Source organism: Amblyomma maculatum, chromosome 8 (assembly GCF_055883805.1).
Source record: "Amblyomma maculatum isolate TAMU_Amacu chromosome 8, ASM5588380v1, whole genome shotgun sequence".
In the NCBI taxonomy this organism is placed as follows: domain Eukaryota; kingdom Metazoa; phylum Arthropoda; class Arachnida; order Ixodida; family Ixodidae; genus Amblyomma; species Amblyomma maculatum.
Window position 1 is genome coordinate 1,705,975 of NC_139351.1, and position 23,496 is coordinate 1,729,470.

Sequence of the window (23,496 nt, forward strand, 5' to 3'; positions counted from 1 at the left end):
TGGTAGGGGTAATATTAGGAGATAGAAAGCGTGCAGATTGGGATAGAGAAATAACTAAGGTTACTGACATTCTAGTAGAAATCAAGAAGAAGAGATGGACATGGGCAGGACATGTAGGGCGAAGAGAGGATAACAGATGGTCGCTTAGGGTAACAAACTGGATCCCAAGGGAGGGAAAGCGTAGCAGAGAGAGGCAGAAAGTTAGGTGGGCGGATGAGGTTAAGAAGTTTGCAGGGGTCAAGTGGATGCAGCTAGCACAGAACCGGGTTAAGTGGAGAAATATAAGAGAGGCCTTCGCCCTGCAGTGGGTATAGTCAGGCTGATGATGATGATGATTATGATGACCCTCTATGAACTATCGGATATAATCTTCCACCTTCCGCCTCATCTCCGTATCCTCTTTGATGGTGTCGCTTGAAATCCCAGAGGTTTCATTGTCAATCTCTGTTAAACGTGAACGTTCTAAAGGAGACATAAAGACCGGTACTCTAGTATTTAATGTAAGGAAACTTTCCGCAAACAAACATAACAATATACAAACTGTAGTGTCTCTAATGATTTTTTCAAAGTTATGTGACTTCAAATCCCAGACTTTGAGCTGCCAATTTCCATTAAATATTGTGGGTGTGATATATCTCTGTATTTTTATCTGGGGGTATCCAATAAACCGCCATTTCAAAGTTGGCTTTTTGGCTTTAGGGGTGGTGGTGAAAACGTTTAATAAAATATGGAGTTACATGAAGGTTGCTCTGGGGTCAGGCTTATAGCCCTTCCCCTCACAAACACTAGGTGGAGTCCCTAGTACGGGACCCCAGTGGCTTCCGCTGCCGCCATTGCTCTTTTGACCAAGGCCTTTTGGGCTTTCAGGTCGGAGCAGGCGAGTAGGGTCGCCTCCCAGTCCTCCCGGGTGGTGTTTTGGTTAGGTGCAAAGGCAGGGTTGGAGGGTCACGCCCACACCATGTGGAAAAGGTCCGAGGTCATTTCCCCACAGTGTAGGCACTCCCCGGAGAAGGCACTGTCAAAGTGTTTAATTGACGCCGGGCACATCATAGTATTCGTAAGGAGGCGAAGAAACACGCGTTCCTCCGCTCTTGTTAACCCTTTACACGGGTGGGGGTAAATATTGTGCCTGTTTTGGTACAGCTGCGTAATTTCTCTGAATGTGTAGGCTGGTGTAAATTCTTCTGAGGAGGAAGGAGACGAGGTTGCCCGGTTAGAAAGCGCGCGGGCAGCGGCATCTGCTGCCTCGTTTCCTTCTAGCCCAGAATGGGCCGGAGCCCAGGCTATGAAGCGGCGGGATGGACTTTCCACGTACAAGCTGGTTTGCAGTAGTCGGTAGGTCAGGTCCGAGCTGTTTTTTAGTAGCCGGTAGGCCAGGTACGGGACCCAGCCCTGGTGAAAGTTCCTACACGCCCCTCGCGAGTCCGTTATGATTGTTTTGGAATCAGAATGTGTTGCTGCTAACGCGGTGGCGACCTCCTCTGCCTGTGTTACGCTTCGGGCTTTAAATGTGAGCCCGTTAACCGTTTTGGACTCGTGGATCACTGCCGCCGTGTACCACCCGCCTTGGTGCGGGCCGGACGCGTCCACATAGTACACTCCGGGTTTCCCTTCGTAGTGATGAGCTAAGGCCTCTGCCCTGGCTATGCGCCTACCCTCGTGGTCGTCCTTGGACACATTAGTGGGGAGTGGTTTTACGTTCAGGGCGTATCGCCACTCCTGGGGAAGCCTTACTCTTTCCTCGGTTACAGTCGTGTGTTGTATGTGTAGACGGGTTAATAGGCGACGCCCCGACGGTGTCTGCGATAGTCGCGTGTATTGACTCGTGAGGTGGGCTTCTCTCAGCTCCTCGAACGAGTTCGTCATACCCAGACCTTGGAGTCTCAGGTTCGACGTGGTTATAGGGAGGTCGAGGGCCTTCTTCGCTATTTTGCGCGTGATCAGCTCGAGGATGTTCTCGTCGTGTTTCTTGGGGTGGAGATAGGGGGTCGAGTACAGGATTCTGCTTGTTACAAAGGCATTGGCCAGCCGTAGAGCATCTTTGCTTCTCAGTCCCCCTTTTTTGTTTGAGACTCTGCGGACCATTCGGCCCACCTGGTCTCCCACCTTTTTTAGCTTGTCGAGCGTGGTCGTCGCTAGCTTACGCTGGTGAATGAAAAGGCCCAGTACTCTAATTTCCTCTCTCTCGGGTATTGGTGCTGATCCAAGTCGCAATTCTATTTTGTCTGTGCATTTTTTGGAGGGACGAATATGGACGAATTCGGATTTTTTTGGTGAACACTGAAGGCCGCATTTTTTCGCGTACTCATTTACAGCGGTGGCTGCCTCCTGCAAGCTGGCCTCCATTTCTCCGAGAGAGCCCTGCGTGGCCCATATGGAGATGTCGTCCGCGTACAGCGCGTACTGCACACCAGAGACTTTCTCCAGGTGGACCGGGAGATTTTTCATTGCCATGTTGAAAAGAAGCGTGGATAGCACCGCTCCCTGTGGTGTACCTCTCGTGCCTAATAGAAAGGGACCGTGGTCTGCGTTCTGGATCCTCACGTAGGCCTGTCTGTCTGAGAGGAAGCGTTTTATATACTCGAACGCGTTCTTTCCACACCCCGTCTCCGAAAGGTGTGTCAGGATGGCCTCGTGTGTCACATTATCGAAGGCTCCCTTCAGATCTAGGGCCAGCACTATCTTATCCCCGTTCGGATGTTCTATTGGATTTAATATTTCTCTGCTAAGCTGTAGCAGGATGTCCTGAGCCGATTTATTTGGCCTGAAGCCATACATCGAGTCGGCGAAGACTCGCTTATTTTCAAGATACTCGGAAAGTCTGTCTCTGACCATTGTTTCCATCAATTTGCCTACGCACGACGTGAGAGAAATGGTCCTGAGGTTGTCCGTATCTATGGCTTTGCCTGCCTTTGGGATGATGTTATGAGTGCCGCCTTCCATTCGGTGGGAAGAGGAACTTCGCCCGTCCAGATCGAATTGAAGTGTTCTAGCAGGGATTGGTATGCGTGGTCTGGTAGGTTTGCTAGGAGTTTTAGCGTGATCCCATCCCTTCCTGGCGCGGTCCCGCGTTTCATTCTAGCTAGGGCTGCCTTGAGCTCGTATAGTTTGAAAGGTTCATCTAGCTCAACATTTTCGTCTCCACTGTACCTGTAAGCTTCTCCCCTTGGGTCTTGGGTCGTGCTCAAGTATTGGTCTCGGAGCTTCATCGCTAACTGGGCCGTATTTCCTTGAAACGCGTGTATTGCTCTCTGCAGGTGTTTCTGCGACTCGGTGCGCGTCTGGTTTGGATCTATGAGAGCTCGGAAGAGACGCCATGTGTTTTTGCCAGACATCTGCCTAGCTGCCGCGTTGCACTTCTCTACCCAGCTAGCGTCCGCGAGTTGCGCCGCGTATTCTGCCGCCTCTTTTGTTATCGCCGCGATCCGGGTTTTTAGCTTGCGGTTATGTTTCTGCCTGCGCCATCTTTTAACCATGCTGCGTCTGGCTTCCCAGAGGTAGAGGAGGTGGGTGTCCACATCCGTCACCGCCTCAGAGAGCTTTACCCGCGTTTCCGTCGAACGGAGACTGGTCAGCAGCTGTTGGGTCCAGGCTTGGTATCCCTGTTCCTGGATAGAACTAACATTTTATTATTTTCTAAATTTTGCCCAGTCCGGCATCCTAGTCTGCCCCGTCGGTCTGGTAAGTGGTATAGTGCGGATCGTTATGTTGATCAGACAGTGGTCACTACCGAATGTTTCCTCCGTATTCGTCCACTCCACTCGCCTCGCGTTTTTTGAAAAAGTTAAGTCCGGTCAAGTGTCCCTTTGCGCCGAGTTCCCAATTCGCGTGGGGTACGCCGGGTCGGTGTGTAGGGTTTGGCCTAATGTGGACGCTGCCTCCGCTAGCTTCCGTCCTCGTATGTCCTCTCGGTTGTAGCCCCATGAGAGGCTCTGCGCATTGAAATCTCCTAACACTAGTAACGGATCTCGTCCCGCTTCCCTGACAGCCCTACTCAGGAGTGTGGAGAAAGTTACATTTTTTGCTTTAGGTGGGCAGTACACGTTCAGGATGTGGAGCGGCGGATCATCCTTTTTTATGGGCAGGAGAGTAGCCACCGCGGATGAAAAGCTGGCTTGTAATTCCAGATCTATCAGATTTGCTGTGAAATTTTTGTGCACGAAGATGCATGTTAGGGGGTCGAGTTGGAACGTTTTGTAGTTTGTGAGGCTCGCGTTCCGGCCTGGCTCCTGTACGGCCACCACTGCCGGAGTATGCTCGTACGTGGAAAGGTGCATCCTAAGGTCCGCTCTCTTAGTCTTTGATTTAAAGCCTCGACTATTCCACTGTGTTAAAATTATAGGACTCTCCTTAGTTCGTCCAGCCATGTTGTGCCTGAAGATTGTTATTCTGGAGGGGGAGCTGCTGCAGCTTCTCACCCTCACTGATCACCCTACGCATCTTGTGAGTTACGGGATTCGTGGGTCTCCTTGTGTTAGCATATTTGTGAATCGTCATCGCTTTCGCTATCTGTCGGGATACTATGGAGAGAATGGATTCCTGTATCTTCCTCATCATAGCTTCTAGTTTGTTTTCCATGCTAGGCTCTGCGTCGCTTTCCATCGCCTCCTCTTGCTGAGGCGGCTGAGATTTAGCTAGTGCAGTTTCTAGTTTGCTGGTTAGTAGCTCTATTTGAGCTTTTAGGGCTGCTATTTGTTTTCTTAATTCAATTTCTACCAAATTTGGTGTAGGTGGAGAGGTAGTATTGGGAGGAGGAGGGGCGACCCCACTCACCGGCTGCTTCCCGTTCTTGACCATGCTGGCCCAGTTGCTCTCTTGATTGTTTTGTTTAGAATTTGGCTCCATGTTAATCGAAGGGGGCGGGAGATTCTCGCTCCTTCTTGTCTTTTTCTTGTTTTTCTTCTTTTTCTTGTTCTTGTTACTGGATTGTTGCTGCTCGTTCCTTCGAAATTTCGCAGTGCAGTCTTTAGAGTTCGTGGCGTGTTCGCCGCCACATACCGCACATTTTGGATTGCACTCGTGAGGGGCCCGCACCCCCTCCACAAACGGAGCTTGCGTTCCGCAGAGTCCGCAGTTTTCTTGCCTCGGTGTCGGGCAGGCGTCTGCCCTATGTCCCACCGTGCCACACAGGTTACACGCTGGTATGGTGCGACGGTAAGTGGCTACCGGTATACCTTCCGCGTTATACAGCACAGCTCTGGGCTTGTACTTCCCTTCGAAGGTGACCCTTGCTTTGTTCGAAGTGCCGAACTTTCGGATCTCCAGGATTTCGCTCTCTCCGCGAAAGCTTCTCACCTTACCTCGCAGGGATTCGGTGGTCTCCAGATTAGCCATAGTGATAACTCCGTGTACCACGTTGTCCTCACTTTGCTTTACGTGTCCACGCAGATAGAGGTCTTGCCCTTGCGTTCGGATTGCAAAGTCGCTGACCAGTCTGTCTGCCGCATGGATGCTTGACGTGCCCACAATGATCAGGTTTTGGTCCGGGGACACTGTGAAGAAAAAGTTGTCTGCTTCGGCCTCCCCGACTCGCTGTCGTAGAGCTAGGCCCAACTCGCTCTGTTGCAAGTTCTTCAAGTTTGTGGCCGTTAGTGGTTTGATGATTAGCACCACGTCGTCTGGTCTGAATCTGCACAGAAACTTGGGCTTCTATGCAGCTCTGACTTGCGTTGGGCCTCCGGTTGCGCGCTCACCGGGTTCTGAGTCGGGTTGCGCGTGGCGGCCTCCGTGTGCTGACGTGGCCTTCCTTTGCGCGCTGGCTTGGAGTTTCTGGGCTCGCTTTTCAAAAGCCCGGATCACATTTTCACTGCAGGCTTGCTCTCGGCTGGTCTGCGGCAAGGTTGTCCATGTCATCCCTTCCGGGTCGTAGCCGCGTTGCTGGTTGGCGTTTGCCATGTTCGCCAGGAGCGGCCTTCCCGCCGTGGGACGCCGGCTGAGCCCACAACGGATAGGAGCAAAAGTGCTCCAAAAAGTCGAAAACTCCGTCCACCGCGTTGAGAGTGGTCTCCCTGCGTTCCGGATGACTTGATAGCTCTTCAAGGTCCAATAGGATTCGACGCGATGTTCAACCGCTACGGTCGAAAATCGCCGGAGCCGATGTTCCATGCGTCCGCTCGCTACCCCGAAGACGGCTGTTCTGGCTTTAGAAGGAAAAGAAAATTTTCTTCTCGACCGAACCTCGAAAATTAATTTGAAACGGCCTTGCATAGCCAAAGCATAGAGGTAATTTCAGAGACTAGGTTGTTGAACACTTACGAAACACATTTCAAGCCCAGCTACTCTAAATGGTGCGTTCAAGCTGATTTCTAAATCCGCATCTTCATAGCTTATTCAAACGTGCGTAAATCCTACGGCAGTGTCCGTATCAGGGCGTTGCTTCAAAGGTTACAGATAAGTGCTGGTAGGATCTAGGAAGATGGTATCAAGCGTAGAGGAGTGAATACTATGCGAAAGCAGAATTGAGAAGCTTGCGCGCACGCTTAATAAAAACTCCGTGTGCCTACATTATGTCCACAGTCTCGCTCAACCTGAAAAAGGACTGTAAGAAACATCCCTTCAAGAGAAGCTGAAACGATCGTCAAATTGCATAAAATTCGGCGGTTGGAAAGAAAGGGCTTTATTAATCATGTGTGTCAATTTTTTTTAATTCTGTCGATAAGCAAATGCGAAATCGCTTGTTAAAACGCGTCACGGGCACGCCCTCTTCGCTGCCAGGAACGGCGGGGGTGAGGCGCTGAAACTGGAGAACAGGCGGATGTGGCGTCAATCGTGGAACGCAAGCCGTCCGGCTAGGCATGCCGTGCGTTTTGCACACTTGTTTCGCTCCGTCCCGCGCTTTAATGATCGACGGATCAGCGCAATCTGCCGCTGGTGCCGTTTGTTTTCCCCAGCTCGTCGTTCTGTACTGAAGGTCCCTCGTGTTAAAATAATACGCAGAAATGTGGCGCAACAAACACAAACGCATGCGAACACAACACACGCGCGTCTCTTCGCATGTGTTGTTGCGCCACATTTCTGGGTATTATGCAGCACCAACTAGCCCCTCAAGGTGTTATTTTGTGTTAAAATATTACACATCAACCAGCAGATACGCAGCTGTTGCGGAGTTGGGCGTCCCGCCCTTCGACGCCCTCCGACTGTGAACCTCTTTTGTACAGTTGTAAAATAAACGTCGTTCGAAGTTCGCAAATTAATTTCCTCGTGTCATTAAAAACATTCCTGTGAGTGCGTGAAGCGACCAGTGGCTATCCCTCTCCCACGGCTTTCTGCTGTGCGAACATTAGTGGTGCAGGCGACATGGTGCGTCGTAGTTTCCCACAGGATAATGATCTTTAAGCTTAGTAGGCATCTGTTATGAAAAAAAAAAATTCTAGCCTTTGTGTTTGCACTGACGGTTTTTATGCCGATGATGATCATCGAATCTTGGCAACGATTGCGGCCACTTGGGATCAGTTAAGTCAGCGCAACTTAAGCCCGGTACCATTCTCTTATTGTTGCCAAACCTGATTCGATCAATGCCGTTATTTCATGGCTTGGTTCACGGTCGTTACGTTTAGCCGAGGATACCGAACTTAAAACGCGATTCGCGGCTCATTTGTTACAGAGCTCGCCGCCATTCTGGAGGTATAGCAAACGAAATGCATGATCTGTAGAACGAAGCTGCATTTGCAATAGTCATTTATAACGCAGTGCTTGGAATGCTGTGCTGCTCGCGCGGCAACAGTACGCTCAGGCATCGTCCTAAGGCAGCCCTGCCTCTAGGCCGCGCCGGTCGCGCCTTCCGCTAGGTGTCTGTGGATACCTTGCGCTAGCGTCAAGATAGCGTGCTCAACTTTATTGTTATCGGAATGTCAAAACGGAATGTCAAAACTTGACCCCTATTAAGGATCGTCGGCTCGTACCGAGATGCTGGTGGGAGTGGTAACTACACTGTAAACCACTTTGCACCCTTAAGGGTATATTAGTCATTAACCACCCTTACAACACCCATGGTTTTTCGTGAAATGGGTGTTTTTAATTGTTCGCACCTTCTTTACCCCCACTCGGGATTTTTTGGAGTGTTGAAAAGGTTCATTTAGTAGAATGCACCTCGCCAATCTCCAAGGGTGTAAGGGTGTTTTGATTTTTTTTCATTTTTCATTAATTACGAAAACTTAAGGATAAAGGGAGGGATCACCGTAGATTTTGTTTGCAGAATGACGAAGTCTGTTCAAATAATTGTGAAAGCAGTACAAATACTGTCACGGTGCTGATATCATGTGCTCTTTACTACACGTTCAGGCGCTGATTTTCTTTTTGCAAACGATTGCAAGAATGAAAACAAAAAAAAATACAGTATGCGGGGTTCAGTGTCCATAATTAGGCTATATACAACAGTAACAACTAGGGAGCGTCGTGCGTAGTAGAGCAACCCGAGATTAACTTGTAATGCACTACACATTGGCATTGTAAACATTACATGTTTTTAGTATGCATTCCGGCAGCCTTACGAAATCTGAGAACTGCACTACGCCCACCAGAGTCCATGCATCGGATATAACCTCAAGCCAACATTTTCATCCACCCCGTTACCAGCGTACCGCGGGCTCAGAGTGACGGCGCCAAACGGAGCGTGCAATGCCGCTGCGGAATTAAAATTTGTCCAGTAGTTATTTTGCATCCTGACGATCTAGGAGAAAGTTGCACATTACTGCAGGCGTATTGTTAACTACATGCGCAGCTCGTAAACATTATTGCATGTTACTATTTTATTTGGCCACATAATTAACGCCTAGACCACCAACACTCTACCTCACCTTACGGCTTTCCTGCCTCGCATGACCCCACTACGAGTAGCCAGATGCGTACATCATTGCACCGGCACTTACACGTATTCAGCCACGACCTGCTGAAAAGACCTCGGACGAGAGCGTTACGAGGCTAGTGGCCGTCGGGAAATCGGTCTTCTTCCGCAACTTCGCAGGAAGCCCTGCTTGGATAGAAGGCAGCGTACAAAAAAGACTAGGGCATCGATCTTGGCTGATCAGGTCCAAAACCGGAATGGTTCGTCGGCACCTTGATCACAAAAAGCCAGGTGCTGAATCCTACCCGACGGAAGATCCGCCATTGAACGATCAGACCAGCGGGCTAGCAGCAAGCGAACAACAGTCCACACTGCCGGCTCCTTACATGATCGCCACACCACAAGCAGAAGCTTCGCCTGAGGACGATCTGCCTACAGCGCCCCACTCCGAACATGGAGAAGGTGAGGCCCGACAAAATGACTGCGCAACACAACCCTGCGACGACCAAGAAAACGAGTCCAGGCATGATCAAGCTCTGCCAAGGCCTCAACGTGAACGTCGTCCACCCAACCGATACGGTGACCCAGTCTAAGGAGGAAGGGGTGTTTTGTACGCGAACCGACGCACTGCCACACCGCCTTCTAGCAAACGGACGCACGGCCGCTCTAGTTGCAATGCCTCCTTGCAGCTGCGAGCCGACCTCTTCGGAGGGACCAGCGGGGGTCCCCCCTGCCTGCGCCGACGACGACGCGCGGACGTAATCGAGCCGTGCGTTGCCCCGGAACTGGGCCGTCCTGAGACCATGTGCGCGACCAGGGCACGAGAAGCAATGCCTTCTTTACAGGCGCTCGCGCTTCTCTCTCGCCTTCTGTTCCGCTCTCTCCTAGAGCACAATAAAGTAGTCTCTACCCAGCAACCGAATCGAGAGGGTCCTCGCTCACGGGGCTCCGACGCCCCAAACATAACATGGGGCATCACATATTCATTTTCAGATTGGAAAATGAACATTCAGTTAAGCTCAGTTTTCATCTATCAGTAGTTTTTGCGCTTCATGTACTTATAAAACTGGAAGCCGACAGTCTTTCTTTAAAGCTCCTTGTTACATCGTTATGGGCGCATATGAGAAATCGCTTTGCTTTGTAATTAACTATTCCATGTTTTAATGCGGGCATGCCTCTCATTCTAATGCTTGCCGTGAGACCGACCTTCGTGGCGACAAAGCAGATTATACATGCAATTGTAGCAATTATCAGTGCGGAAACAAGGGACTGCCTTCTCGAGAATCAACGAGAATAAACCGCCCGATATAACACTAGGCTACGGGCCACAGAATTTCATCCCGGAGATCTCGTCGCGCTCGAAGCCGGCGCACGGAACACACTTGACGCGCGCTACGTAGGACCCTTTGAAGTTAGAGAAGTGATCGAGCCAATTGTAGTAATAGAAAGACTACACCACGTACCTGGTAAAATCAACCGAAAAACAGTGAACGTTGAACAACTGCGGAGGTACAAGGAGCGCGATCTCGTCGCTAATGAGCTTATGCCATCTCCCCGGAATGCTTGCACCTGAGGACAGGCGCAAACTCGGGAGGGTCGTGTCAGCGCTACGCCGACTACGCCGACCAAAGTGCCCGTTTAGGCATTGTCTACTTTGATCATCGAACGCTGACGCCGCTATCCGACACCGCGCCCTGCCAAGGCTAAAACGAACTTTCTCACGGCCGTCGGCGCAGCACACGAAACCGCAGAGCAAGATCACATGAGGAGAGAGAGCGAGCCGTCTCTGACGTGTGTGTGACTGGTGTACGTGCCGGTACCAGAGATTCAACCGTGGGAAGAACGGATGTGAAGATGTGAAATGTTAATACCGAGAGTCAAAGTCAGTCGAAGCTGGGCCGAGCGATAGAACGGACACGCATCGCAACAGCGGAGTTCGCACAGGCGCGTTCTTCTTGTGGACTGACATCCACCTAATTTCCTAATGCGACCTCAATAAATTAGTTCCCTTAATTTCTTTCAGTATCTACTAACACAGTCGTTCTGGCTGATGCTGCTGCTGCACGAAAAATACACGTTTCGTCTCGCGATAAAACCGAAACCGAAAGCGAGGCTGCATCGCTGCATGTCTGCCACCAGGTGGCCATCGGTATCATCGTGGTGACGTTTTCCAACCGTTTTGTTTTTCAGCGTGCGGCATGGCGGCGGTGCATTGACCACGCCAACGGCATTTTCGGACATATTTGCGACGTATTGAAGTGAACCGTAGTGTTTTTGTGTGCATATTTGACTGCAAATGTGAGTAGTTTCGTTCACTGTTGTCAATGTGCCGCCTGACATACACTCGGAACAGAAGTGGCCCTCGAAGTTCCCTATGAAGCTTTGCGTTCTTTGTTGTTTTCACGACGATGCTCGACATCCCTCTAAAGGTAAGCGATCTTATGAATTAGCATATAGTGGGTGCGAATTTTAGAACGCATGTTTTACAGAAAGTATGCCTGTCATACTGCTGAGTTCGACGCTCAGGAAATTGCAAGCGTTACAGACTTGGGCTAGCCCAGACTTGTTCGGAGCTCTCCGCGAGAGCGGTTGCAACACTGACGGGGAGGGGGGAGGGAGCTGGGTGTGCTGAACAGTAAACATCGAGAAATCATTCGATTTATGCGATTATAACTGGAAGCCATGCATCCATGTTAGAGATTACTAGCGCATACTCTTTAGGACCCCTGCGTTCTGCCAGATTTAAAATTTGACAAGTTTGAAAGGCAAGGAGAATGCATTTGGTCGATTTCCATCTCGCCCAGAGGTTCCTTCGCGCTCATGGGCTGTATTTTAGCTCTATGTGATACGCTGCGTAAGCACAATATATCTTATGCACAGGCGTTGGACGCTGGTTTGTGCATATGACTGCTTTGCATTTATTTCATGCTGTCTTCAGCTTAAGTGACAGCTTATGCCGCACGTTCGGTCGAAAAGTCGTCGGCATAGTCATATTAGTAGTAGTAGTATTAGTAGTAGCAGCAGTAGTAGTAGTAATACTAGCAGTTGTAGTAGTAGTAGTTGGCATATCATGCCGAAAAGAGTACATAAAAATATTGATCATGGTAATTTGTGCTTCTAGTGATAGAGGATTGATTGGGGTGTGATAGTTGATGAAGAGTTGATGCAATCAATTTAATTCATCATTGATGTATTAAAAAAAAATTAAAAAGGAGGGTTTAAAGGCAAGAGAATGCTCACACAGAACGCTTGATGTTGATAATTAAGAAAATATAGTGTATAATTAACCAATTTGTTAATTGAAACAAAAAATGATAATGCATTCAAAGTTGTCAGACTGGTTAGGACGGAAAGCTAATGTTTTGTGGTGTTAAGTATCGGTGTATAAAATAAAAAATTGGAAGTGAAAAATATGGTCCGTGTGTGAAAAACTGCTGCGTGATGACCTCTACAGAGCTTCTTTTATTTATTCTCACTTCTGCCACATTTTTGTTCTGGCCACATTGCTCAGTTGCATTTATGACGGCATTGCATTATGTCTGCAGGACATACCACATGGGAGCTCGCAGCACTGAATTTGTGGCAACTGGAAAATATTCAGGAGTGACATGTGAACCAATGGTGCGTGTTCTGGCTGCGGTGCTTCTCTTTAAGTTGGATTATGTGTTCTCCATCCTACATAAATAATGCATTATGTATGTAAGCACTCCAGTATAACTTTTTGCTGGGTTAGTTGGTGCATGTTATGAAATAAAGAAGCGTCAACAATGAACAAATATAACTAAGTGACACGGACAACTTGTATGAAAGAGCACTGAACAAGGGTAAAGGGAGATGCCTAAGTTCGCAGGTCAACGTTTTGACCAGTTGGCTTGTCTTAATTGGGCGGAGAAATCATCACTGGCAGAGGTTTAAATACGCTGAAGAAAAGCTGAAGAGGAGGAGGGTGCTTGAGAAGAAAGTAGGCCAATAACTGAAAGAAAAATAAAAACATTTCTTCAGTATGGATTATTCAGCCTGGAATCTGTTCCTGTGGCCTGAAAAAGAAATAAAAGTGGCAGCAGCAGGAAAAACTACAATGCAGGGCAGATGATTAGTCAGCATAGTCCAGGGTTTCACAGACTACCATCTGGCGAAAGGCGAACATTGCAGAAACAAACATACACTTGCCAAAATGTTCTAAAAAAAAGGAAACGTGACATTTCGGGGCCCGTGCGGGTCCCTTATCACATGGAGCGCTGCATGGAACTAGGGCAGCTTAAATGCCATAAAACTGGGTAGTGTCCGATTGTAGATCTCTGGAAGATTTTCACGTGTCCTATTAAAAGCATAACACGAGGCATGCTCTTAGCAGGACACATGTAAATCTTCCAGAGATCTACAATCGGACACTATGCAATTTTAACCATATTTAAGCCGCGGTCGTTCCATGCAGCGCTTCATGTAACAAGGGACCCGTACCAGCCCCAAAACTTGGTTTTTCCTGTTTTGTTTTCTTCAGAAGATTGGAGCGAGTGTATGCTTGTTTATACAGTGATTAGTCGGCACCTAAAGCAGTTTTAGTGCAGACACACTTTTCTTGAAAAGCAGCATGCATTTCAAAAGGTCCTGATAACTGATATCTGCAGGGGAACAATTCTCAAAAGCTTTCCCCAAAGGGGGAGAAGGAAAAAGAAATAGAATATTAACAGGACAGCGAACCATACCTGCTACTGTGGTTCACTGTCCTGTTAATATTCTTTTTTTATGTCCTTCTCCCCCATCTGGAGAATGCTTTTGAGAATTTTTTTGTTTGTGTGTGTGCAGTCGTGGCCGAGCGGTTAAGGCGATGGACTAGATATCCATGCAGGGTGTTTTGCTGGGCTAGTTGGTAGTTGTCAACATTATGGTATCGCAGTGCTGGCTGGCAGATGAGAACAAAATCAAAAGCATATTTAAACCCTTGCCAGTGATGCCCGTTCTGCCCAGATGAAGGCAAGTCCACTTGTTGAAATGTTGGTTCAACCTGCAAACTGAGGCTTCACCCCTCTACTCTTTTCCAGTGCTCTTTCATACACGGTAGCAATCTTCTTCCTCTCAATCTACATGGACAACTTGTACTGGAACTTGTATTCGTTCGTCATTGGCGCTTCGTTATTTCATAGCAATATGTATAACTATGTACAAAATACCTTATTCATTCTTGGTAGTTGGATTTCAGCCGAGACTTGTTTCAGACCAGTTTGAATATTATGTTGAGCATCAGTGTTCCTTAAAACTCTGCATTAAGTGAATGAAAGGCAACATGTGTGGAGAGGTTATCATTGATGTAAATGTGAGCAGAGAGAAATGGAGCTTCTCATGGCTTCTTTATTCATGTGTCATTAAATTGGGAATTCTTTAGCACTCTCATAATAAACTTTTACTAATGGATTTCTGCGGCTGTTGCAAAAGCTGATTGGTATTGAAATCGTGCTAAAACAAAACGCTAATGCACTATATGCTTACTTTGAGGCCTGTATTTGAAACCAAATATATTGTGAGATATACAAGGGCCTCAATATGACCAAATTAATTCAGGTTCAATCGTTTACATGATTCAATCATAAAGGCCAAATGCTGAGGCAAATATAAAGTCCTAATTTATCAGAGGTGAGAGTTGGAAAAAAAAAGCAACGCTTACTGCAACTATAGATGAAGCCACAGCCAATTGCTGTATGAAGCTGCTATAACATTCCTAGCAAGCTAATTAGTGTGCACCAAGAGCCTGCCTATTAATATGGCCTGAATATTAGTATTCTATCATTACAATAGATCAGAACAAAATGAAGGCAATAAGCTACATAAAATCAAGGAGACTGAAGAAGGATTGAGGGGCAGCCGCAGTTTGCCAGTGGATGTTTTGACAAGTGAACTTGTCAATGTCTGGGCAGTGGTGTAGTTTTTGTTTTTGCTTCCCAAGGACTAAGGCGAGTAGGGAAGGAACAAAACGATGCTGCCTTGGAGATGGCCTTATATTAACTTGGAACTTGTGATCCCATAACCTGAAGAAAATAAAACCTTTGCAGCAGCAGTTAAAGAGCAATGCATTGTACAAGATGAATAGGTGATCCCTTAACCTGAAGAAAGTAAAAAATGTTGCTGCAGCACTTAAAGTGCAGTGCATTGTACACGATGAATAGGCACAACAAGCAGGTTGGATGTTAGCTTGTGTTTGTAGGAGAAAATTGATGATCTTGTAAGTGAATTGCCATGCCAACTTAGCCGCGAATAGCAGTAGGTACTGTGAGAAACAGATCGCACTGAAGGCAGGGAAGAAAAAGACGGAGTTTCTAGGAAGGCATTGCTGACGAGTCTGGAGGGTGATATTAAGGAAGGAATAAATAAGGTAGAAAGGAAATACTTGAACAGAGTGAATTATGTTACGCCGCACATGCAAAGGATGAAATGCCAAAAGAGACAAATGCAATACAGAGTGAGAAGCACAAACAAAAGTTTCAAAAAGCAATGCAGCTCATACTGTAGAGGGGGGAACAATTTTGAAAAAAACAGTTGATGAATAGAATAGATGAATAGAAGATCGTTTTGAGCGCAGGTCATCCTTTAACGCATAAAAATTACACATTGACATGTTAACATAGTTTACAGGGAAACTTGGTAGACTTAGTAGTTTCTGAACAATATTCCCCTCTGGATACCTTCACCACAACTGCAAGGTATGAAAGAACCAAAATATGCACCGTTACACCATTCCTCTCATGCACACACTTTCTGGGTTTCCTGAAGAATGTATTTCATTAACCTTAGTTGCCATTTTTCTTGTGATATTTGGCAATAGCAGCATCCACAGCAGTGTTAAGACTGCCATTCAGTGGAAAACATGAAGGCATGCTGAAAAAATTTGGTTTGCTTAAAATATGTGGCAGCCACTTAGCAGCGGATGCAAAAGAGCAAGGTGTCTATGTGTTTGCAATGTCAGTGCGTGTTAACTATAAGTGGTTAGAATTTCGAGAGCCCTCCACTATGGTGTGTCTCATAGCCTGAGTCGCTTTGGGGCATTAAATGCCCTAAACCATAAAGAAAAAATGTTTGACATAAGTGTGAAGTGGCTGAACTCAAAAATCATTATAGCATTCGTAAACTCTGAATGACTACAAGGCCACTTCTTGCCTGGAACATCCTTACGACTTGTAAGTGTATAAAATTAATGCAAAGCAATTCGGGAGAATTGGGAGTCTAGATCACGCCGTGCACTGATGCAGTGAGGTTTGATTGCCTCTGCACTATCATGCTTTACTTATGAAGTGCTCCCTTGGCAAGGGTTTACTTAACAATTTGATATTATTCAGAGAAATATAGGAGCAGATGCCTACTGCGGTCCTAGTTTCTAATATATAGCTGTGATTTGGAGCACTTCCTGAGTGGATATTGTAATCATGCAAGTGTGCTGCTGCATGCAGTAACTGTTGCAAGTTAACATCTCTCCTTTGTTCTGCCTTTTTTTTTTATACTGGTCTCTTTGCAGTTCCTGAATGACTCAACCTTATTAAGAACGATGGCCTTATGGCAGTGCAACAGGGACATGAAAGTAGTTCTCTAGGCTGATGCATGGGTATTGCCCCAAGACACAAGAAATGTGAGTAGTTGCAATATCGAATTAATTGCAAGATTGAGTCATGCACTTTACATTGTTCATAGAAGTAGCAATAGTGGACCGAGCAAGACTGGGCTCATGGGCAGCAAGTAGGAGTGACAGGTGCTTTATGAGAATGATGAGTGTGAATAGAAGCTTATATTGACCATAGTTGTTTTAGGCATTGGTTTTATGATAACTGAGCTGATATTGGATATGTCTAACCTATTCGAGCATGTCCGATTGGGGATGGGGAACATCCAGAATTTGGCCCGCTGGACCCACACATTTCAGTTCATCAGATACGACCAAAGTCAATTTTGATATTAGCTTTAACCGAAGATGACAACTTTTGTGTATAAATGATGAGTGATACCTTCAGTGATATCACTACTGGGTGCACGGTAGAAGTAGGTGGTAGGATAGAGAAGATACCGGTAAGCTGTGATGAGACTAAATATTTGACTAAGAAATGCCAAAGTATAAAAGCTTCCAAACCAATCGACAATAAAACTGGCAGAGCTATCAAAGGTAATCAACACGTACAAAGTGTCCGACGTAAAGAAGTATTACATGAAGAAAATTGAGTGTGTTCTAAAGAACGGGCAGCCTGAAAACGGTGAATCTATGTATCATCCGAAGTAGTCAGTACAGCAAGATTGGCTGTAGTAAAAATAAATCGGACATTCCACCAGTGACGAAGAATGAGATTGAGAAAGCTTTAGAAATTATGAAAAGAGGGAAAGGAGCTGGGAAGGATCAGGTAAACACAGATTTGTTGTAGACTGGAGGGATGCCATGCTAGGAAAGCTAGCCACCCTTTAAGTGTAAGGCCTGGAGTCATCAACTGAACTTAAATCATGGAAGATTGTTAACACTATCTTATTCATAAAAAGGGGAAGTCAAGGACTTGAAAATTATAGACCAATCAGCTTACTATCTGTTAAATATAAGGTTTTACTAAGGCAATTGCTAACAAAATTAGGTCAACCTTAGACATTTGTCAAGCAAAAGATCAAGCAGGTTTTCGGAAAGGGTACTACACTCTACTATCGATCATATCCATAGCATAGCAAAACATACATTTCAGTTAGTTGGTACATCTTCGAAAACTTTACCAGTGCTGCGATAGGGGACAGAGAGCAGGAACGACAAGCGCTACTAACTGAAGATTATTTGAAAAATACACAGCTATTATACTGAAAAAAGACAACCAGAAGTGCATGTGCTACTCCCCCCCCTCCCTCCTCCCCCCCAAAAAAATTACGAATCCAGGTAAGAACTTTTAGTCGTGTATATTTACTTAAGGGATGGTTATGTACGTGTTGCTGTTCTTTTACACCTAATAGGCATCATGCAATTCCCTTGTCAGTTGATCTTGACGTCTGAATAACTTTTGCTCTGTAAAAAAGAGGAGTGCCTGCTTTTTTATTTGACACATTAGGCACACTTGGTTTGTTCAGGTGAGTTCAGGATCACTATTCAAAGGCGTTTTGTGTTGGCGTAAGTGCGTGTTCATAAATTTCCCGGTTTGGCCTATATAGTTCTTGCCAAATTTAAAAGGTATGTCATTGACCACTCCCTCTTCCCTCTTCATAAAATGCAATTCATGTTCCACCTGGCAGGCATTTTTCCTTTTGCTTCATTTTTGTTTTCATTCTCTGGCTCTTCAGTCAGCAACAGCACAAATTCTTGCTAGCTTATTACTAGCTGGAAATAGCAATATAATGCCAACTTGTTTATGCCTATGGGAAAACTGATGGATGTATGATATCACAGCATACTTCTTTTTCTTTCTGCTGGAAGGCCCCTGTGGATCATGTTTATTAAAGGACTATCTTTTTCAGGATTTTATTGCAAGCATTTCAAGTGATTCGGAAAGCTGGCTAACCTGAGCCTCTGGACCTGCTGCTTGAAACTTCTGTCTAGCATGGACGCATGATTTATTAATCGCTGATCCTAAGCATGCCACTGCTATGCCAAACTTAACTATCTTCAAATGTCCTAAATAATAAATAAGTAAAGGCTTTTCTGACCACTGTAGAAAGGAACAACAAACATGATCTTCGTTCCCTTCCATTCAAACATTCAGGAATTGGGGCTAATTTCTTTCTGGTATTTTGACTTTTTTCCAAATTTTGATGTTTACTTTCGAAATACGAAATGAAATCAGCTCCAATCTTGGCTGTTGGAAAAGAAGGAAGATCAAATTTGTTAGTTCTTTCTACATATGTCGGAAAAGCCTTTACTTAGTTATAGTTCAGAGCATTCGAAGATAGTTAAGTGCGGCATAGCAGTGCCATGCTTATCAGCGATTACTAAATCATGCATCCACGATATAGACAGAAGTTTCAAGCAGCAGGTCCAGAGGCTAAAGTTAGCTGGCTTCCCAAATGACGTGATAACACTTGCTTGCAATGAAATCATGAAAAAGATTGTCGTTTGGTAAACATGATTCACAGGGGCCTTCCAGTAGAGATAAAAAGAGGTATGCAGTGATACCATACATCCATAATTTATCCCATAGGCTTAAACAAGTTGGCACTAGATAGGCGATTGAGGTATTATTTTCGGCTCCTAATAAGCTATGAAAATTTCGTGCTTTTTTGACAAAACAGCCAGAGAATGAAAACAACAAAAGAAGCAAAAAAAGCCGGCCAAGTGGAATGTGAGTTGCATTTTGTGCCATGTGAAGAGGGCGTGCTCTATGACATACCTTTTAAATGCGGCAAGAACTATAATATGGGCCAGACCGAGAAATTCATTAAAACGCAAAACGTCTTTGAATGGTGCTCCTTCACCAAATTTAGCCCTACATTACTGAGACTCACCTGAACAAGCCAAGTGTGTCTAATGTGTCAAAAAAGCATGTGCTCCTGTTTGTAACCAGGCAAAAGTTATCTTCAGACATCAAGATGAATTGACATTGTATGAAGCTTATTGACAAGAACAGCAACATGTGCATAAGCATCTGTTCAGTAAATACACATGAATGAAATTTCGTATTCGGATATCTAACTAATGTCTGTTCTTTTTTTTTCTTTCTTTTTTTTTACGGGGTAAGGAGCAAGCGCTTGCACTTTTGGTTGTCTGTCCTTCCTTCTCATCTTTGTCCCCTGACGCAGCACTGGTATTAGAATAGAATAGCTGATAGAAAAATGCTCGGTATACAACCAGACCTTACACATAGCATTCTTTGATAGAGAAAAAGCATTTGACCCAATAGAAACATCTGCAATCGTGCAGACATTGCTCACTGCAGAATCTGGATGTAGACAAACCGTATGTGAAAGTACTGAAATACATCTGTAGTGGCTGTATAGCAACCATTATTCTGCATGAAAGAGGTATCAAAATTGCAATACAAAAGAGGTGTTAGGAAGGAGACACGACTTCCTTAGTACTATTCACAGCTTGCTTCGAGGAAGTATTCAGACTTGTAATGGGAGAATTTAGGGATAACAGTCGATGGGAAATACCGAAGTGATCTACAATTCGCTGATGACGTTGTCTTGTTAGGTAATTCAAGAGATGAACTACAAAAGATGTTTGGTGACCTAGGCAGGGAAAGCAGAAAGAAAAGTAGGCCTGAAATTCAATATGCAGAAGACTAAAGTAATGTTTAGCAGCCTCGGGAAGGAACAGCAGTTTACAATGGGCAATGAAGCACTGGAAATGGTAGGCGATTATGTCTACTTAGGGCAGGTAATAACTGCAGATCCGGACCATGAAAGGGAATTAGCTAGGAGAATAAGATTATAATGGAGTGTATTTGGCAAGTACTAGCAGATTTGACTAGCAGCTGACCGCTTAGTCAGAAAAATAGCTAAAGTTAATGACATTCTAGTAGAAATCAAGAAGAAGAAATGCACATGTGCCGGGCATGTATTGTGCAAATAGGATAACTGATTGTTGCTTAGGGTAACAAACGATTTCAATGGCTGGAAAGCATGGCAAGAGATGGCAGAAAGTTAGGTGGGTGGATGAGGTGTACTTTGCGGGGGTCAAATGAATGCAGCTGTTACAGGAAAGGGCTAATTGGAAAAATATGGAGATATGCCTTTGCCCTTTAGTGTGTATAGGCTGCCTGATGGTGCTGTCTAATGTAATTTGAGTATGACCAATTTATATGACCACATGGCGATTGGGAACCTCCACAATTCGGCCCCCTGGACGTCCAAAATTTGATGAAAATCAATGTCTGACCTAATTTGAGTATGCCGAATTCAGTGCATACCTCCAAACAAATTCAGGTCCCATCTGAAATTTATATTCTTGCAATTTTGTCGAAAATTGGTGTCTAATCTTATTTGAGTGTGACCAATTCTGCGATGACTTTCAAATTTAGGTGGCCCATGTCGAAAACTTAGCCAACCTCAGGATTCCTGAAATTTGACCTCATCCAAATTTATCCAGATTTTGTCTAGCTTAATTTGAGTATAGCTGACTCAGTTGTGATCACCAGATTCAACGGGCCGCTCCCGGATTTTGGTTTCTTGATGGCATAATTTCAACGATAGAAAGGGTAACTAAGTAATGGTTCTAGGCAACAAAACACAGGACTCATAATGGAACGAGGCACGGAACTTGAATGCTTCTGAATTTCTGCACATGATCAGGCTTGAATGCATCACTGTTATCTTTTATTCTAGCGCTGCGGCTGAAGCACCATTAGAGGGAAACTCCCTAGTGGTGGAATGGCTCCTCTGATATCGTGACATGAATGTGTGGCCATCTACTAGGGCAGTGCATACATTTTAGTCATAGTTTGTAAGCTTCCAAATAATATCCCCTTCAGAAAATTTTATTCCTGCTCTCAGTATTTTCACTGATGCAGCTCTGGTTTTTGGTGGACAATGAGCAGTAGGATGCTCAGAAGATCTTATTGCCAGCTTTCATAGTGCCTTGTTCTTTCTAAACCAAGACTGGACCAAAACCTCAAATTTGGCATATTTTTGTGTCTTTATGTTACAGACATCCAAACTGCATGTATCTTTTGCTTGCTGTCCAAACATCTGGATCAACCGAGAGCAAAGGGAGCAACTTCTGTGCCTTTGGTGAGTTAAGCTAGCATTATGTTGTACACAGTGCGTGCTAACTGGAATATTGTTTTGGTATTTAGGCCCTCATATACTGTTGAAAGAAATCGTAGTCTCATTTAATTTGTGGAGCCTGTGGAGCCTGAAAGATGCATTTTAGATTTGAACTCATGTTATTTTGTATTTTTGCACGTATTATTCGAGCACAGCTATGCAAAAACATTTGAAAATAGTAATCACATTCCTCGGTGCATAAGGATGAAGCATCAGTTTTAATGGTACCGTCTTTGCCAAAAGTAACCGAGCAGCATGTTTTGCTTCTCACTTGTATTATAAAGCCAATAAATATTTCCAGATGATCACAACTCGTTAAAAAGTGAGGCCAGGCTCTGGTCTTCAGTTGTCACATATTTAAAGCTTCAGATGTGGAATGAATTTACTGCCACACGGCTGAGAAGCAGACTCTGCTGCCTGGTTACTTTTGGCAAAGACGGTTCCTCTCCAGGACTAAGTTCCAATGGTAATGTGCATAAGTAGAACTTTTTAATTATATATGTGACCAGAACCCATACTAGATCTGGCTATTGGTGCAACATATTTTATTCAGTAGGATTTTTGCACTCAATAAAAAATGCCTTCTACATATAGGTGCCTGAAGAGGGACAAAAACCAAGGTACTTGAATCAGTGCCACAATGTTCCACACATTTGTGTCTGATCTGGCTGTTCGAAACACTGCACTGGATATGATAGCTAGGAAAAATTGATTAAAAGGGCTTATAGACTGGTATTAAAAAAAAAGAAAAACCTGAGACTTAGACAGTTTTTTTATAGAAATTTTGAAGATGGGCTGCTTTGTTGTGCCTTGCAGGTTTTAAAGTGTGAAATATTTTATTAAACTGTAGTAACAAGTTTTGCTGATACAAATTTGTAAGCCAGTAGATGGTAACAATGCTGTCATTTGTAGAAATAGTGAACATTTTAACTTCTGTTCTTCCTTTTTGTTTCTTATTCAGGACAAAGAAACTATATACACCATGCATCAGATTCACCAGCATCATCCTCGCAGAGGCACAAGAAATTTTTTTTTAATTTTGTACTCAGAGTTCCAGACATCATAGAAGGCGCTATAGCATGAATGGAAGCACACTGGCTGTTTATACTTGATCAGGTATTTTTAGGTGTTTATGTAACAAAGGCTTGATGCACATCATTCAGCACTTCATAGCAGCACATCAAATTGCTTTTGCCTAAAGACCAGGCCGTGGTAAAGCGCATTGTTCTTGCCATTGAGAATCTGCTCTTTTAGCCTTGAAGCCAAAGTCATATTTTTAATAGCATGTATCTGTCTGTCATGTCCCCTGAATGGTTTCAATAAATGGTTTTCCAAAAGTACAGTTTCATGTGTGCTCATTCTCGTTGAATGTTTGTCATGTTTTAAACATTCTGAAACCAAGAGAAAGCAGCTGTGTTGTCTGCAGCACATACTGAATATTTTGGGAAGTGCAAGGCCTTGATCATTTCACTGAGCATTGCTTGGCCACGCAGTACGTAGTAAAGAAATTTCCAAAACGAAAAGGACGGTATAAAAGTGCAAAATTAAAAAAAGGGTGCGAAGGTAAAAAAGGTTTTTTACACCCATTGTGAAAGGGTGTAACTGGCATAAAACACCTTTCCCGGTTTCCGCTGAAAAAGGGAAAAGTTATGAAAAATTACCCTTTATAAGGGTACATTTCGACCTAAAATTACCCTTTCTGAAGGGTGTTAGTTATAGACACTGATATCCACCCTTAAGGGTGTATTTTGGTTTACAGTGTATGATACAAACAAGTTTCTCTTCACAGCTGTGTAGCGGCAGTCGCCGCGGTGCATCGCGGTATCCGATCTCCTTGTATGCATTAGCCCCTCTGCTTAGACGGCGGCGTAATTAATGATATCTTCATTTCATTGGCAAACAGTGATTTACAGTAGGCAGCTTTATGAGTAGCCCGTTTACTACAGCTCTGCTCAATCCCCAAGCGTCGTCCACTGTTGCGCCGATGCGAAATAATATAGGCCTAGCGA

General features: G+C 45.0%; 1 protein-coding gene and 1 long non-coding RNA gene across 4 annotated transcripts in view; one reads left to right on the forward strand and one right to left on the reverse strand.

The window, feature by feature from the left end:
• LOC146180432 (receptor-type tyrosine-protein phosphatase T-like) overlaps positions 1-23,496 on the reverse strand; it is a 680,195-nt gene that overhangs the window by 634,075 nt on the left and 22,624 nt on the right. The window lies entirely within an intron of this gene.
• LOC146180434 (uncharacterized) lies at positions 10,872-23,191 on the forward strand. Its single transcript, XR_014700362.1, has 5 exons — positions 10,872-11,211; positions 12,328-12,403; positions 16,287-16,397; positions 21,369-21,451; positions 22,449-23,191. It is a non-coding gene; the product is annotated as an uncharacterized LOC146180434 (long non-coding RNA).